The sequence below is a fragment of the Podarcis gaigeae genome (genome assembly GCF_964106915.1).
Source record: "Podarcis gaigeae genome assembly, chromosome: 10".
Classification (NCBI taxonomy): Eukaryota; Metazoa; Chordata; class Lepidosauria; order Squamata; family Lacertidae; genus Podarcis; species Podarcis gaigeae.
This window is the reverse complement of record NC_139686.1, coordinates 61,611,580-61,620,826: the sequence shown is the minus strand read 5'-3', so window position 1 is coordinate 61,620,826 and position 9,247 is coordinate 61,611,580.

Sequence of the window (9,247 nt, the reverse complement as noted above, 5' to 3'; positions counted from 1 at the left end):
AGAAAAAACCAGAGCCATCTTTCCCATAGGGTTTGGTGGTGCGTCGCACCAGGGCGCTGGCCTCTCAGGGGCGCCCCAGCAAGTCGGGGAGCTGCACGGCTTTGCCGGTGGCCTTCCCTTTCCCTGCATGCACTAACCACAAGGCTGGCGGGTGCACAGCTTCCCTCCCAAGTTTCTGCAGGGAATGCTCTCCTCCCAAGGAGGCTTGGGAGGGGCGCATCTTCACTCCCAAGCCTCTGCAAGGATCGCTCTCCCACAGCATCATTGGGGAGGGTTGCACCCCCCCCCGGATAGCTGGCAGTGCGCAGCTACGGCCACCCCAACACTATCCATGGTAATTTGAAGGCGCTGGGCAGATATTTGCACCCCGGCGCCACATCTGCTAAAGAGGGCCCTGGAAGAAACTCAGTATCATTTGGCTTTGGAGTGGGTAGCTTAAAGTGCTTGAGGTGGCAGAAGTTAAGACATCAACATGGTAAATCAGTCTTTTTTGAGAAATGCACTATATTCTGATCCATCTCTGATAAAGTGTGTTCTCCTTCATGGAGAGCACGTGTTGCGGTGGGGTCTGCTGAGCCACCCCTCTGTTACAAGGCAGGGGACCTAAATATGGCCTGGGGCAGTGATTGGTTCACTGGGTTGCTGGGGTAAAAGTTATGTTGCAATTTTGGTGGGAGGGGTAAAATGTTTAAATACTCTGCACGCAGCCTGGAGCTTTCTCTTTGCTGTGTGCAACGGATCACCTGCCCACCTGCCCTTGAGTAAGGGGTTGTTGCATTGACCTTGCTATGCTTGTCATGGGGTCGTCTGCCATTGGGGCAGGGGCCTGGTAGGAATTTTGTCCATCTGGCTGATTGGCTGGGCCATTTGGTTTTTGCCTACTGCGTAGCAAATCGTCACAACTTGTAAGGTTGTGGGTAGGCATTGGTTATAAATTGGTGGAGGAGGGGTTAGGATAGGCTGGGCCTGCCCCTCCATGGTTGCTGCGGAAAGGGAATTCCGTTAAAGGAATCCTGGGGCTTGCCATCTTTTCGTCCAATCCCTGGAATGGGACTAGGGCCGGCAAGCCTTCGGGGAGCATGCAGATGAGAATTGAGGGTCTGTGACTCAGCTCCATTTCTCCCCAACTTGCTTTCCCCCGCACTGTCTTTCGGTGGTGCCCGGAAGTCAGTTCTGTCCCCAGGCGGGGGGACAGATAGTCTTAACCAATGCCTAAACAACCACTCACGGTTTTGTATTTAAATAAAGTTGTGGCCAAAATTATGCCAAAAAGCTTAAACAAAAAATTAAGTGTGCGTTGTGAGTTATTTGGGGGGTGGCTTGGGGACCTCGACACGCAATACCCAGTTCCCAATCACTGCAGCACTAAACATCCCTGGTGTAGCCTGATGCTGCTGGTGCTGCTGAGACTCATATATTCTTATTTATTAAATATGTATACTTGGATGGGCGGTGTAAATAATAATAATAATGATATATAATCATCATAATTACTATCATTCATCTGAAGATCAGGGGGTGGTTCACAACATAAAGATACAAAATGAAAGCAAAATACGCTATAAGAACCAGAACCAAAACAAAACCAATAAGCCCCACTCACAAACAAATTTCAAAAGGACACATGTTAGCAATTAGTAAGACAGATTTCACTCTCACGTGAAAGTGTCCATAAATTTTGGTGGCTCCTTTGTTAAATGTCCTGATTCAGTAAAGGATATCAAAGCTCACCTGTCGCGGAAGTGTCCAGGTTTTCTTAATGGAAATATTCATGGAAGGCTTGACTGCTGGATAACTATATAGTTTAGAGGAGGTGTCCATTAAAATCTCCATTCAAATGTGTTCCTCCTCACGAATATCATCAAGCCTAGGGCATCCCATCAGGGATCAAAGAGACAGTGAGAAAATGAGGAATTCACATCATCCTGCAGTCAATCAGATGGGCAGAGCAATATTGGCTGGGCAGTAGAGAGACATGAATGAGTGTGCTGGTCCCCAGGGTTAACTGTACAGTGAGGTCCAAGTCCAGTCCAAGATTGAGGAGACTGTCCAACAAAGCTGAAGTTTGTTCCAAGGCAGGGAGTCGGGTGAGGTCAGGAACTCTGGCAGAAGAGCAGGACAGGGTGCAGGCAGGAACAGGCTACTAACAATGTTGCTCCCACAACCTGGGACTGGGGCTGGCTGGCTTTTATCTGCCCCAAGGCATAGGGCGGCCCCGATCCTCTGGTGACTCGCCTCTACTGGCCTGGAGGCGAGCACTCCTCCTGCGGGAACTTAGTTCCCACCGCCTCTCTGCCCTGAGCCTTTGCAGTTCAGGAGAGCCTGGAGGGTTACCGGACCCAGAGGCAACCTCAGCTTCCCCTGACGGGGCTGTGAGTGGAACACCTGCAGGCAATGGGTCCTCCATCACCTCAGGAGCCAGAGCAGACTCAGCTGGTGCCTGCACCTGAGGATCCAGCACAGGTGAGGACCCTTCAGGCTCAGGCCCCAGCCGTGGCTCAGCTGGTTCTGGAGGCGGGGACTCCTGTGCAGGCTGGAATTCCTCAGGTTCAGTCTCCAAGTCTGAATCCCAGGCCATCACAATGAGTGGCATCACAGTCATTGCATCTGCAGTCCCACCAGTCATGCCAGCCAAGATGGAAGGCAGAGTGGGCAGGCAAAACCCTGGAGCTGACTTACCTACCAGGCCCACGTTGGGCCTCATGTTGCTGAGTGATGGCAATGGAGGTGATCCAGTGGACCCTGGGCTGATCCAGCCCCTCCCCACCTACAGAACACTCCATTTGGGGGCTTTCCATGGACTATCACTGGTAGGAATCCTGCTGGCAGTACTTCTGCCCACCTATACCTCCAGCAAGCAGAACAGGCAGCTCCATGCTGATGGAGTGACGTTGGCATCACTCCATGGACAGAAGCTGGCAGAGATGGGTGGAGAGAGGCCTCTGGTGGATCAGTGGTTCAGATTGCAATCTATGCTAGATGATGGCATGCTCTATAGTCATGGACACCAAAATGGAAATAGACTGATTTCCCATCCATTACTTTGAAGCTCCATCTGGAAATGTGTCAGGTCCCACCTAGCTGTAGCTTCTTACTTTATCACAACTCAAGACACCTGTAAGTCCAGAACTACAATTACCAAAGTATAGAGCAGAGGTGGGAAACCCTCTAGATGTTGTTGGAGTCCCATCAGCCTCAGCTAGTGTTGGCAAAAGATAAAGATGATGGGAGCTGTAGTCCAACAACGCCTGGTTCCCAATCCCTGCTATAGAACATTTCTGAATTAGTGAAGACCTGTACAGAGAGAGAGGGGGGGGGAGGGATAATCAAGGATACGAAAGAACGTATAGAATTAGAGCAGGGCTTTAAACCTTATTACTTTATAATGAAATATTTCACTTCAGCTGGATCAGCAGTTTACCTTCAGACAAGAGCAGGGGGGGGGGAGTTTAAATTATCCGGGTTCATGAATGTGTGAAAGACTGGAGCCATTCTTTTCATCCTAGTGAAACATTTACAGTGCCCCCAGAAAACATATTCTTGTTAAATGAGATCAAGGGAAAATTGGTGTCAGGCCTTTAAACCCAGCTGAGCTTCCCCAGCTGAAACGGCAAATAGCTCCAGCTGGACTGTGAATGAACTTCGGGTCATCAGCTGACAGTACTATGCCGCGCCAAGCTCGACGGGCTATTTCGTAAATTACTTGGTTCCTAAGCATGAATATAGACTAGGCTTCTTCTTCCCAGAAAGAACACCCTACATAACAAGGGGAAGCCCAGTCTGGCCCAGGAGGAAAAGCTGCAGAGAACTTGCTTGCTTGCTTGTTTTGGCCCCATGACAAAGGCAACTGCCCTGGGACTGCAGCGCTATTTTTCAAGAAAAAGAGGTTCTGGAAGTCATCAAGAATGAACGCCTCCCTTGTTGTCTTACAATGGCAATAGTGCCCACCTGAGAGGTGCTGTAACTTCCGACTGAAGGAAGTCCTACCTGGGAGTGCTGAAGAAGATGAAGAAGAGTTTGGATTGATATCCTGCTTTATCACTACCCAAAGGAGTCTCAAAGCAGCTAACATTCTCCTTTCCCTTCCTCCACCACAAGAAACACTCTGTGAGTTGAGTGAGGCTGAGAGACCTCAGAGAAGTGTGACTAGCTCAAGGTCACCCAGCAGCTGCATGTGGAGGAGCGGAGACGCGAACCCGGTTCCCCAGATTACGAATCTACCACTCTTAACCACTACACCACACGCAACGAAGCTCTGGCCTCTGCCACTTGGTCCAACAAGACATGCTGTTCATTGTTAAAGTAAGAGTAGCGAAAACACAGCTAAGACGCTCAAATCATATATATGACTGACACTCTTCTTTGGAAATTAAACCAATGTCCAGACTTTAACATTCAAAAACTTTACTTGCAGAAACTTGCAGTTATAGATCATGGGTAGGCAAACTAAGGCCCGGGGCAAGATCCGGCCCAATTGCCTTCTAAATCCGGCCTGTGGATGCTCCGGGAATCAGTCTGTTTTTACATGAGTAGATATTTGGGGATTAAAGGCTGGTAATGAATGGAGAGGCATGAATGAATGTGACTGTTGGTGTTCTTCATAGATATTCGCTGGCGTACGCCTGTGGGAGATTAAAAACAGTGTTTGTATGTGTATGAATATGATATGTGAAAGGAAACAAGTGGATATTTATGAATAGATGAAGACTGTGACAGTGGGCAGGATGAAGTTAGTGGATGAAGTCTCCAGGCTGAAGCCAGTGGAGGCAGCTGGGTGATGTTGTTGGATGGTAGTCTCTGTCAGGAGATCAGCCTACACTTGAATAGGACCCTGGCAGAGACACATGGCAGAGACTGGCATGTTCTCTCCCTCCTGGTTGATTGTTCGGGAGCTTCATAAGCTTTCTTCAGCCCAAACATCACAGCGACTGATGCCAACCGACACCGGCACACTTAGGGACCCTCAGAGTTTGCGCAGTTGCATAACAGCAACTCAGCATTTTGGCTAATCTACTTTATTTACGGGAGGGACGCGGGTGGCGCTGTGGGTAAAACCTCAGGGCCTAGGACTTGCTGATCGCATGGTCGGTGGTTCGAATCCCCGCAGCGGGGTGAACTCCTGTCTTTCAGTCCCAGCTCCTGCCCACCTAGCAGTTCGAAAGCACCCTTAAGTGCAAGTAGATAAATAGGTACCGCTTTATAGCGGGAAGGTAAACGGCGTTTCCGTGTGCTGCGCTGGTGCTGGCTCGCCAGAGCAGCTTCGTCACACTGGCCATGTGACCCGGAAGTGTCTCCGGACGGCACCGGCTCACGGCCTCTTGAGCGAGATGAGCACGCAACCCTGGAGTCGGACATGACTGGCCCGTACGGGCAGGGGTACCTTTACCTTTTTACTTTATTTACATATAAACACACACAGAGCACTGCAACATGGCTCCCTCTCTCTCTAGTAGGACCCTTGCAGAGACACTTGCCCGACTGGCAACTCAGCATTTTGGCTAATCTACTTTATTTACATACAAACGCAAACAGAGCACTGCAACATGGCTCCCTCTCTCTCTAGTATCAGACAGCAAAGAGAAAAGACAAAGGACAATAGTCCCACTTCACGGAACTCAGTAACATAAACATCCTGTCTCCGTCACATCCCACTCTGTGGAGTCAAAACACATACCGTCATGTGAAAGACAAAAATCCCATGACTGCAATCATGGAACAGGACTTCTAACAGTCTCCCCCCTCATTATCTGTGCCTTTCCCACCAAGGGATGTCTGAAGTTGGTGAGATTTTCTCAAGACCACCCGAAAAGCAAATAAGTGAACTATAGCACATAAGCGAGTCAGGTTATATTTCTCAACAAATGGCTTCTAATTGCACCTAGCTGTAGCATCCACTCTATCTTTTTCTTCAAAGACAGATAATGGAAGATGAAATACCTGAGCTTTATGGTGTGCCTCATACCAGTACACAGGTGGGGTGAGTGAGGAATACTGTATTTTTCACCCTATAGGACACACTTTTTCCCCTCCAAAAATTAAGGGGAAATGTGTTTGTGTCCTATGGAGTGAATGCAGGCTCCTTGGCTTCAGCGATAGCAACGCGAAGCCTCTGAAGCGTAGAGGGAACGCTCCTTCCACGTTCTGGAGGCTTCGCGTTGCTATCGCTGAAGCCTGGAGAGCGAGAGGGGTCGGTGTGCACCCACCCCTCTCGCTCTCCAGGCTTCAGGGATAGCCGCCTGAAGCCTGTGGAGTGCAGCGTGAGTTCCCGCTGCGCTCCGCAGGCTTCAGGTTCCTTTCACTGAAGCCAGGAGAGCAAGACTCTCCTGGCTTCAGCAGAGAGGGAGAGCTGTTCAGCGCCCCTTCAGCCAAGCGGGAGGAGAAATGGAAGAGGCTCCGTTTCTCCTGCCGCTTTGCTGAAGGGGCGCTGAGCAGAGAGGGGGAGATGTTTTTTTCCCCTTGTTCTTCCCTCTAAAACAAGGTGCGTCCTATAATCTGGTGTGTCCTATAGAGCGAAAAATACGGTAATAAACAAATTTGTGCTGAGGTGCCCCACAACTGTCTGGCCTGGGGAGGTTGTGCTGATGTCTCTCCAGCTGTTGCCATTGGCTGCCATCTGCCTGTGATGTCACAAAAGGACACGGTGGCTGAGGGGAAAGAGTGATGTGACATCACTGGCTGCCTAGGTCTCAAGCTTGGGCCCTGAAATCTGAGGTGCTCCTGCCCTGGCAACCCTATTTCCACCTGTGTCTTGGATTTTTAGTTCATAGGCCTGAGGACAGAACTTATGGCTCTCTTTGGACTGATGAGGATCACTTTGGGAGACTATATTTGCCTGTCAGGTGCGATAAGGCTACAACAGAATATGTTAAATGGACAAAAATGGTTTTCGCATGCTGCAGAAAGTGCTGAAACAGCAAGTGTTTTCATACTGCTTCTGGGGAAAGAACATTGTTTGTTTTTTAATTACATAAGGGGTCAGAACATTTTTTTAAATCACTTTTATTTTTATCTATGTCATTTTAAATTGTGATTGATATTAATGCTGTATTCTTAGTTTTAGATTTTATGATTTATGTGGAAATTGTTTTCCATTTGGTTGTGTACTTTTTGATGTGTTTTATCTATTGTTTATGACTTTTGTTATGTTGGTACTTATGTTGTAAGCCACCTTGAGCGTAGTTTTAACTAGGGAATGACGTTATACAAATAAAATGATGGTGATGGTGGTGATCTATTTATATACGGACCCTTTCTCCATTCAAGAAAATGAAATTTACAAGTGAGTTAAATGGTGAAGGAGAGGTGATGGCTTATTAACACCTTTTAGCTAAATTGATTGTCAGGGCCAGATTTAGGTTTGATGAGGCCCTAAGCTACTGAAGGTAATGGGGCCCTTTATATGTATTTTATCAAAGTAATTGTTGAACTGAAATACAATTAAGAAGATGTATATTAATAGTAAAATACAATTAAGAAGAAGTATGTTAATTGTGATAGTGATATTTTAGGGAGCAGGCTAGCAGGCAGGGCCCATTAGTTACATCATAGGAGCCTACACAGCACAAAACACTGTTGCTGGATGTAGGTTTTATTTTATTTGTTTTTTATCTTATATTTTGGAAATGTGCATCCAGGTTTTTTTCTTTATTTTTTTTGGGGGGGGCCCAAGAGAGTGGAGCCCTAAGCTATAGCCTGTTTAGCTTATACGTAAATCTGGCACTGTTGATTGTGTGCATTTCAATACATAAGGATGGGGTCTGCTTTCCAGTCCTGTCCTGCTTGTGAGCCAAAGGCATTTGCCTCACTATTTTGGAATCAGAAAACGGGGGCAGCTGGTCCTTGATCTTATTCAGCAAGGTAAGTTATCTTCTCCTAAAACCTGTGCATTGACTGATGCAGCATATGCTTTGTTGTTGTTTAGTCGTTTAGTCGTGTCCGACTCCTCGTAACCCCATGGACCAGAGCACGTCAGGCACTTCTGTCTTCCACTGCCTCCTGCACTTTGGTCAAACTCATGTTTGTAGCTTTGAGAACACTGCCCAACCATCTCGTCCTCTGTCGTCCCCTTCTCCTTGTGCCCTCCATCTTTCCCAACATCAGGGTCTTTTCCAGGGAGTCTTCTCTTCTCATGAGGTGGCCAAAGTATTGGAGCCTCAGCTTCACGATCTCTCCTTCCAGTGAGCACTCAGGGCTGATTTCTTTAAGAATGGATTGGTTTGATCTTCTTGCAGTCCATGGGACTCTCAAGAGTCTCCTCCAGCACCAAATAAGTCTTACCTTCAGATAAATGTGAGTAATATTGCAGGCTAAGGTTGAAATACTGTATGTACTTATCTGGGGAATAAGGCCTATTGAACTCCATGGGACTTCTTTTCTGAGTAGATATTCTGCAGGATCGCACCGTAAGTCACTGTTAGACATTGTATGGGGTTGCATCGTAAGTCGCTCTTTGTTTTTTGACCCTGAATTAGCCAAATGTATGATCCAAGCCAAGTGGGGATCACATTGTGAACCTGGTGCCATTGTAATACAGGCAACTCCCAATTTATGCAGGGGTTAAATTCCAAGGCACTGTATGTGTCAGCTTTCATAGCCAAAATGTTATCATTGGCTATGAACTACCTGTGATATCACAAAAGCACATGGCAGCTGATTGGATATAAAGGTGGGTTGTACTAACTGGACCAATTCCATTTATCTGTTGTGGTATTGCTGAGGGGAAGCAAAGCCAATTGAGAGAGATGGCACAAGAACAGCGCTTTTTTCTGGGGGTACGCAGGGGTACGCATACCCCTAAACATTTTGTGAATCTAATGGGGGAATTTTTTTTTTTAAAAAAAATTAGTTTCTTCTCTAGCACGGTGAATCGTTAGTTTGGTTGCTACCTCTGATGAACGAGGAAGTTAAGTCGGTTATGATACATTGGGGTAGAGATTTTGGATATAATATACAACTAGATGATTGGGTAAAAGTATGGAAGGAAAATATAAAATTTACTGCGTTAAAGGAAAATGTTATGAAAATGATATATAGATGGTATATTACACTGGTCAAATTAGCGAAAATGTATAAAACCTGTAATAAGTGTTGGAAATGTAAAGAAAAAGAAGGGACATTCTACCATATGTGGTGGGAATGTAAGAAGGTGAAGGGTTTCTGGGAGATGATATATAATGAACTGAAAAAGATGTTGAAATATACATTTGTAAAGAAACCAGAAGCTCTTCTGTTAGGAATAGTGGGAAAT